Genomic DNA, 10,252 nt, shown 5'->3' on the forward strand with positions numbered 1-10,252 from the left:
CTGAGGGCGGAGCACAATGGAAGACAGGCTAAGAATTCAGAACAACCATGGCGAGTCTCTGATTGTTCATTAACAGGTAAAAACACAAGTTCGAATCTGGCCTCTGACATTTATGAGTTGTGTGACCCCAGACGCGTCACTTCACTCTGTTTGCGTCGGTTTCTTAATCCGAAAAAAATGAGCTGGAAAAAGAAATGGCAAAACCACTCTGGTATTTGTGCCAAGAAAACCCCAAATGGTGTCACAAAGTGTCAGACAGGATTGCAAAATGACCGAACCACAGAAACACATAAAGTGAAAAATTAATCAAGATTGAGTGCAAGTAGTTTGACTTTGGGGACAAAGAATTTCAGTAAATGTGATATAACAATTATGAAGATGATGAGAATAAGGAGGAAGAAGACAGTGAACTATATATAGTAGAGAAGGTAGGAACTAGGGAACTATTCCAGTTCATTGTTATCTCAGCCAAAAGGGGTTGAGTAACAGATTATTCAGTCTACAATTCACAGTAGGCAAATGTGCACTTGTTAGTTGAAACTTCCCATGTAAATGAAAAATATTAATCTATACATTATTCAACAAATAGATAATAAGTGACTACTCTGGAAAAATACTGTGTTATAGCTTGTAAGCTGTAAACATATGAGAACAGATTTCTACCAGGATCCTCCTCTCTCCTCAACAAACTGATTAATTTAACTTGTCCCTAGGAACTGATTGGTCCTTGAGTTGAGTTAGGGTACCATCAGCTGAGTGTGAAGACCACATAAATTACCATACACTTTTCTTGACCCAGAAGCATTCCACTATGGAGACAAGGAAGAAAGGGGAAGGGGGTTGAGTATGCTCTCCATGAAATAATGTGCCATCCATACCCTTGTTATTGTTAGTGTAGGGCTAAGTATAATTCCTTTTGCTATCTGTTCAATAATTATAAACTCTTTGTTTTAATCCCAAAATAAAATATGAATTAATAGGGTGCTATTGGTGTCAACCCCATCCTTAACAAGACAAGAATAAGATAAAGTCCCTGACCTGATTAGATGCTTTCATCTAGTCTAGGAGGGCAAAACAGATATACACAGATATTGAATCAATCATCCAGTTAATTGGCATGTATTAAGTGCCTATTATGTACCAGGAATCATCCTAGAACTAATACAGAACAGAATGGGGGAGCATAAAAAGCAGAATGAAGATGACAAAAGAAGGATTTCTGTAATGTAAATTTCAATTCATCCCATGTTGGGTACTGTTGAAAGGCTCCATTCATAACAGACCAGTTCCATACAGATGAGGCAGGCTGGCCACCTCAAAACTTAAATCCACCCTTAGGTTAAATCCTTTGTTGACATAGCCTAAGGGCTCATTTGATAGGAGTATTAAAATATATGTAAGAATGTAAGCTGGAGGATAACCAGCAGCTGTAATCCTTCCTCATTACTAATAGAACCAAAGGAAAGAGGACTTAAATTGCCACAGGAGAGATTTAGTAGGAAGAAAAGGTTAATTAGAAGAATGAGAGAGGGAGTTGTTCATTGCCTAGGGAATTGTGAATTTTCAATTCCTGATAGCATTTAAGTAATACAGATAAGTCAGTCCAGGTTACTTGAGAAGCACTTCCATTAAGGAATTAAACAAGCTTGCATATAAGTTCATTGGTCCTTCCAGTTCTAGGGGCATGGGAGTTTCATGGAAAGAAATTTATGCACTACTGCAGTGTGATAACAATTAATAAAGTCTGCAATTAGATTAGCTTCTCACTGAAGTCAAGCCACATGATATGTCTCAGAAACCTGGCAACCTTTTGAATCAAAGTTTTGTTTTTTGATGGCACATTTGTATTGGAGTGGGGTTGGGAGGGAACAAAACATTTCTTTAAGAATGCAAGATAATTAACAAGTTGATAAGGTTAGATGAAAAAGCTCCATTCTTCTATAGTGTTCAAGTTTCTCCTTGTCTGTAAAAAATCCTTTCCTTGACTCTACCTTTCTCTCAAGCTATCATCCTTTTCTAGTTCATCTCCTTCAGTACAGATCATTTAGAAATATGGCTACACTCACTGCTTCCATTTCCTCACCACTTTAAAAATCCTTTTTACTAAAATCTATAAAGAACTGAGTCAAATGTACAAGAATACAAGTCATTCCCCAACTGATAAATGGTCAAAGGATACGAACAGGCAATTTTCAGAGGAAGAAATTAAAGCTATTTATGGTCATATGAAAAAATGCTCTAAATCACTATTGATTAGAGAGATGCAAATCAAAACAACTCTGAGTACCACATCATACCTACCAGATTGGCTAATATGACAAAACAAGAAGATGATAAATGTTGGAGAAGATGTGGGAGAGTTGGAACACTAATTCATTGTTGGTGTAGCTGTGAGCTTATCCAGCCATTCTAGAGAGCAATTTGGAATTAAGCCCAAAGGGCTACAAAAATGTGCATACCCTTTGACTTAGCAATACCACTTCTGGGACTGTATCCCCAAGAGATCATAAAAATGGGAAAGGGTCCCAACTGTACAAAAATATTTATAGCAGCTCTCTTTTTAGTGGTCAAAAACTGGAAATCTAGAGGATGCCCATCAATTGGGAAATGGCTGAATAAATTGTGGTATATGAATGTAATGGAATACTATTGTGCTATCAGAAATGATGAACAGGAAGACTTCAGAGAAGCCTGAAAAGCCTTATATGAACTGATGCTGAGTGAAAGGAGCAGAACCAGGAGAACTTTGTACACAGCAACAACCACAGTGTGTGAGGAATTTTTCTAATAGACCTAGTACTTCATTGCAATGCAAGGACTTTAAAAATTTCCAATGGACTCTTCAGGTAAAATGCCTTCCACATCCAGAGAAAGAATTATGAAATTTGATCTCAGAATGAAGCAGACCATTTTCTTTTGTATTGTGTTTTGTTTTTTGATTTCTCCCATTCATTTTAATTCTTCTATATAACAGGGTAGCTAGGTGGTGCAGTGGATAGAGCACCAGTGCAGGAGTCAGGAGGACCTGAGTTCAAATCTCACCTCAGATACTTGACACTCACTAGCTATGTGACCTTGGGCAAGTCACTTAACCCCAATTGCCTCATTCTGGGTCATCTCCAGTCATTCTGATGAATATCTAGTCTTTGGATTCAGATGGCTCTGGAGGAGAAGTAAGGCTGGTGACCTACACAGCCCTCCCTCACTCAAAACAAAGTCAAATGCAAGTCATGTCATTATTTTTCTCTGATGGCATGGTCTTCTTTGGCAACGAAGGACAAACATACACACTTCTATGCAACATGACTAAGACGATAATGTATTTAATAGGAATGTATGTGTAGAACCTGTATAAAATTGTAGGGGGGAAGGAGGAGGAGGGAGGGGAAAATAAATCTAAGATATATAGAAGTGATTGTAGAACACTGAAAACAAATAAAATAATTTGATTAAAAAATAATAAAGCTAAAGGTTAGTTTTGTGGAGAAAAAATCCTTTTTAGCTTTTTTCTCATTCTCATGACATTTGATCTGTAAATCATCCCATCCTCTTGGAAAAATTTCTTTCCTTGGATTTCATAATACTGTACTCCTTTATTTTCTTTACACAGTGGTTCTCTGGCCACCCATGCTCCAGAATCCACCACTGACCCAGCTACCCAGAGATAGACTATTGCCCAAACCTCCCATCATTCTGATATCAGGAGTTCCTCTCTTGTGGTCCACTTTTCATCATCACTCTATCCACCACCTGTTGTGTCTCCTCTAATCCCTCTTCCTCCTGCAGGTTGAAGAGACAGTACTGGCCACATATAAGACATGGGTCAGACTCTCTAAGGTATAGGCCACACCCTCTTTTACTTCTTCTGGATCTCTAGACCCATAGCAGAATTTTCTCTGCATATTATTCCACTCACCAACTGATATTTTTTTCCAGATTCAAGAATTCCTATTTAAGTTTTGTCTACATACAACCAGTTATCAGGTTTTATTATTTCCATGTCTTCAATGTCTCTCTGGCCCCTCCTTTCTGCTCCAACTGCAGCCAATTTGGTTCAAGCCCTCATTTTTTTCCAATGATGACTTTTATAATAGCCTCTGACCTGGTCTTCCTGACTTCATTCCATTCTCTCTAATTTATTACTGGCCCTGCTTGATACTTACGTACTCTTTCCATGATATTTCCCTTAAAAATCTTCAAGGCTGTTTATTTCCTACTGAATAAACTACTGACTCTGGTATTCAAGGCCCTCCACAACCTACAAGTCAAGCTTTTATCTCAGTCTACTCCGATATTGTTCATTCCAACCAAAGTATCTTATCACCTCCCCTTTGCTCACCATTTCATCCAGGCCAGAAATGGCTTCCTTTAGCATATCAGCCTTTCATTCCTTCAAGGCCCAATTCAGATGCTAATTTTTCCAAGGAGCCTTTGATGACTCCCTAGGTAAAAGTGATTTCTCCCTCTTCATATGTCTCATAGCACTTGCCTAAACCTCTTCTGGGTACTTTTCTTACTCCCCTTTATAGTACAGTTATGAATTCCTCCCTCCCCACTATCATCTCAATCACCCCCCAACCATCTACACACCTTTTTATATTTATAATCTCCTTAAGAGCAGGAACAGTGTCATATTTATATCTCCAGAGCTAAGCATAATGCTTTGCCTTTAGTATATACTTAATAAGTGTTTCTTGAATTTAATTGGTACAATCATTATACTTCAGTTTAAAGCTATTGCTATCAAAATAAGGAACAAAATCTGAGGCCCATATTCTTTGTCATTAACTGGGAACCCTACCATGAAGTTCTCTGAAATCCTGGCCCCTAAACACATTTGGTCCTTCTGCAAAGACTCTGTAACTGACTACCCCAAGGCCAGTGTCTAAAAGGATTTATTAAACATTAATTCCAACTCACAATTTTCCTTTCAGCTGTAATTGTCCTACAGGAAACGTGTAGGCTCAGGTATTCCTTTGGGAATATATATTTCAAGACTAAGTCAACAAAGTGATTAAACCACCTAAAAATAAAAGAATTAGTTTATTTGAGAACCAGGAAATTGTAACCTAAAACTCTCCTGTGTCTTTGCTCTGATTTAATCCTAATTACATAGGTTATGTCCCTTTCAACAGCTTCTGCATTTGACAAAATGCAAGGCCACCAAGGCTGGCTTCCTTGAAAGATCCAAACCTACTAATGCTGCCAACAGCTTAACAGGAAAGAAACATGCTTAAAGAAAAGAAAGGAATTTAAAAATACTTCAAAGAACCAAGCTACATCAATTGATGCGGTACATTTTTTTTTAATCCATAAGGCATAGTAAAGAGATAGTAAGATGAAAATTTTTATTTCAAAGCGAAATTATAATATCTGCTTGTAATTGTTATTTGTATTTGAAATGCATTTGCATAGACAAAAATTATAATAATTTATTTTAAAATTATGTTAAAAATTTATGCCAGTTGACAAATTTGGTCTTCATATTAATATTCAAAGGTTTAACGCACCTAGAGAAAAGGAGATTGAAAAGGGAAAAGAACATTCATAGTACCAGACCTGAAATTGTAAGAAAATGTGGTGGTAAGTGACACATTTGTTCACCTTCAAATTCTCCTGCCAGTCAATTAAGAACAAATACAGTGGGAAAAATTATTGCACCTTGAGTCAGCAGACCTGGGTTTAAATCCTGGTTCTAACACATGTTATCGTGGTTATCTGAGACAAGTTACTCAATTTCTAGAGGCAAGTTGGGGAAGAGAAACATTTGCACTCTCTGTCTCATAGAATTGTTGCCTGGAAAATGCTCTGTAAACTTGAGTTACTAGTACTATTATATTTCTATCACAACAAATGCCACCCTTTGTTCCCTATCAATCTACAGGAGAAAGTCGATAGGTGATTTAGAGACTCTCAAGGAAGAGTTTCTTATTACTTGCCAGTTTGTATTCCAACCCTTCCAGCCATTCCAGATTCCAGAAACAAAATGGGCTTTCAACTTGCTCTATGTAAATTTGGTTAAGTTCTGTAAGAATTCTTTTGGATAATGGAATGCTGTAGTCAAAAAATTCATCACTTATGGGCAAACCTTTTGGCAATAAGAATTTTCCATTCTTAGCTAGGTTTTAGGTCCTAAAATAGCACAGTCAGTCACCAGATGCATATCTGAAGACTTTTCAAGATAGTAGAGGATCCAGTACAACTTACAGTCTGCTGGCGTAGCTTCTGACAACTGAGGCTTACTTCCCCAATCCAGGTTTTTAAAAAATTCTATATGCAGTTTAGAGACTAGTTTTCAATCAGAGAATCATAAGATAATAGATTTTGAGTTAGATGGGACCTTAGAGATCATCTAATACAATGCCTTCGTTTAGAAAATGATGCTAAGGGAAGTTAAATTACTTGCCTATGATGGCGGAGCAATTATATGAGGATGGGTTTGAATTCAGGTTTTCTTGAATCCATACTTGATTGTATCGACTGTGCCACCTAGCTGTCTCATGATGTACACAATTCTGTTCCATAACACATCCAAAAGGCAATGGTTATCTTTTACCTCCTTAACTACACACATATAACTTGGCAGTTCATAACATCTATCGAGCACCTGCTATGTGCCAGGTACTGTGCTAAATCTGAGAATACAAAAAAGAGGCAAAACTTCCTCAAAGAGTCCACAATCTAATGAGGGAAACAACAGGCAAACAAATATTTACAGAAAGCTGTATACAAATGGGGTCACGAAGGGTTGGACATGACTGAGATGACTGAACAACAAAAAGAGGAAAGGCACTAGAAAGAGAGGTTCAAAAAGCTTCATGTAGATGACAGCATTTTAGTTGAAGGAAAACAGTTTTGTTGTTCAGTTGTTTCAGTCTTGTCTGACTTTGTGACCATGTTTGGAATTTTCTTGGCAAAGACGTTAGAGTGGTTTGCCATTTCTTTCTCCAGCTTATTTTACAGATAAGGAAACCAAGGAAACTGAGGCAAACTGACTTAGGTGACTTGCCCAAGGTTAGTAAGTGTCTGAGGCTATATTTGAATTCAGGGAAGAGAAGTCTTCCTGGTTCCAAACCCAGTGTTCTACTCAGTGTGCCACCTTAGTCAATAGACATAGATAAAGAGAGAGAAACTTGACTGTTTCTGTCTTGGGCACCACTATTTTCCCAGTAACCATAGTAGAGAATCTGAGCATTATTCTCAACTCTTCACTCTGCAAGTTGTCAAATCTTGTTGATTGAACCATCACAACTTCTCCTACCTATCCCTTTCTCTTCACTCATAAACTGCCAAGCATTCGAACTCTACTGTAGAGAGCACAATTCCAATGGGCTGGCCATATTGTTCAAATGCCAAATTAATAGTTGCCTAGAAGTCTATTTTGTGGAGAACTCACAAATGGCAAGTGCTCATATGGTAATCAAAAGTGATACAAGGACACTCTCAAGGTCTCTCTGAAGAAATTTGGAATTGATTGTGTAACATGGGAGATGCTGGCAAAGGATGGCCCAGAATAGTATACCCACATCAAAAAAGGCTGTAGGTTCTATGAGCAAGCAGAATTGAAGTAGCTCAAAAGAAAAGTGAGATGCACAAATTTAGCAAATTCACCCCAAATGTTCACATGGACTATTTGTGCCCGACCTGTGGTAGAGAATTCTGAGCTCATGTTGGTTTGGTCAGTCACAGCAGACACACTATAACTTGATTCTTACATAATGATGTCATTTTGGCCCTCTTCGAGAATGATGGACAACAAGTAACCAACCAACCACCATCTAAGTTCAGGTCCTCTTGCCTGGAATACTGCAGCACATCCCAATCTGGTGTCCCTGTCTCTGGTCTTCCCCACATCACTTTGTCTCACATCCAGCTGTCAATTTGATACTTCTAACCATATCACTCCTCTGCTCAAAAAGCTTTTGCCTTGAGAACTCTAGTCTAGATGTTTTCCAGAGTTCCCACATCAAGGAAACAATACACAAACATACAAAAGGAAGCAGTTTAAGTAGCAAGGAACCACAGACCCAATTACAAGGCAGTTTCTCCTATAAAATATAAGAAATCTTGGAATGAAGTATCCTAAAGGGCAAAAGAGATAGACTTACAACAATAATAGCTTACCCTGAAAAGCTGAGTATAATCCTTCAGGGGAGGACTTGCAATGAAATTTCAAGCATTTCTGATACAAAGACCAGAGCTGTGTTGGGACTTTGAAATGTAAACACAAAACTCAAGAGAAACCTAGAAAGATAAATTTATTCGAACACTTAAAAAGGCATATATGATGACATCATACTAATATTGAAAATAGGGAAAAAGAAACAAGAGTCCCATCTGAGATTTATGTCTTCAAAGATATTGAGAGAATTAAATTAAAAAGAAAAAAAAAACTCTGAGTGCATTGGTATTGTTTTGAGGATTTTACCTTTTAAACAGAAAAAGAGAAGGCAAAGTAAAATGAGTAGAATACACTGGTATGAAAAGAAGAAGAGCGTGGATTTTGATTTTTCTCATAATAGTGGTATGTAAAGAGTATACAAGCTTTGAAGAAGAGGTGAGGGGAGAAGGTATCAGATGAACCTCACTTTTATTGAAACTGGACAAAGGACAGTGGAACACAGAGCTATGCAGAAACATGCAAAGAATTTGATGTAGCAATGCATCAAACTGAGCAAGGGCTCATCAAATCAAGCAGGTCTGGGGTGGAGTGTAAAGAGGGAAGATAATGCTGGGAAGTTTATAATCACAATTAGTAAAAAAATTCTTGATCCTCAAATAGATTTTAAAAGGAAAACAACATATGAAGGAAAGCAAAGTAGTTGAATCTTAGGGGGTCCCTGATTGACTGGGGAATAGTAAAACTACTTGTGGCATGTGAAGGTAATGGAATTTGTTTTGCCATGAGAAATGCCAAATATTTTCAGGGGATCCTGGGTACTGGTGTAGAATGAAGTAAACAGAGCCAGGAGAACCATTTATATGATCTCAATGACATGGTAAAGGAAAACAACTTTGAAACACATAAGAACTCTGATCAATGCAATGAGATAAACCATGTCTCCCAGAAGTACTAAGGGTGAAGTACTTTGCCCACTCATTCACAAAAGGGGTGATTTAATCAAGGTGCAGAAAGAGATAATGCATTTTTGTACAAGATAATTATGAGGAGACATTTTGTTTGACAATGCTTATTTCTTAAAAAGTTCTCTCTCTCTGTGTCTTTGTCTCTCTTTTTCTCTCTCTAATGGAGGAATGATTAAGAGAGAGGGAAAGAGTCACTGAAACATTTTAAACATGCTAATTCACCTCTGGTTCAATCTCTACTTCTTCCTTTATGTTACAAATATCAAGAAAATAATTGTATTTTTAATAAAAATCACCTAAGAATTTTTTGGATACATTCGAAACAAACTCACATCAATACCACAAACCAATGCATGAACTATTTGTGGTTATCTTAATAGAGTAACTAAAATAACTGGGATGTATGAACATACTAGAATCTTGAGTCCTTCTTCATTATTTTTCTCTGAAAAGGAAGAAGAAGATTGGGGTATTGTGGTTGAGTGGAGATAGGGGGCAGATTGCTGCCCTTGGAAATAATCAACTTGCTACCAAAACCTGGTACTGAAGTTACAAACAGATGCTCCTCAGACTTGAACACACTTCTTTTTCTTCCAAGAAGGTAAAATGGCAATAGTTGACAGAGTTGAGAGGTTATAAAACCAAATTATGATCTTTTCAGTTTAGTATTTCTTCCTGTCTTCTGAAAATGCATACTTTCATGACTTAGACTGCATGCACACGCATACAAACCCTTTAATTCAGAGCGATGTGACAGCCATAGGTGCCAGGCTTATCCAATTTGCAGATGACAAAAAGCTGGGAGGGATAGTTAACATACTGGATAACAGTTAAGTATCCAAAAATATTTTGACTAGCTAGAACACTGGGCCAAATCTGATAGAATTGAACTGAATAGGAATAAATACAAATTCTACTCTTGGGTTTGAAAAAGTCAGATTTATAAGCACAAGATGGGAGAGGTGTGATTAGACAGCAGTTCAGAAAAAAAGAAAATATTTGGTGGTTTTAGTGGCTTACAATATCAATATGAATGTTCAGTGTGATGTGGCAGCCAAAAAAAAGCTAATGCAATCTTAGGTTTCACTATGAGACTCAATGTCCAGGATCAGGGCGGTGAGTGTCCAGTTGTATTCTACTCTGCTCAGATGACTTATGGAATGTT

The sequence above is a fragment of the Notamacropus eugenii genome, chromosome 3 (genome assembly GCF_028372415.1).
Source record: "Notamacropus eugenii isolate mMacEug1 chromosome 3, mMacEug1.pri_v2, whole genome shotgun sequence".
NCBI classification, from domain to species: Eukaryota; Metazoa; Chordata; class Mammalia; order Diprotodontia; family Macropodidae; genus Notamacropus; species Notamacropus eugenii.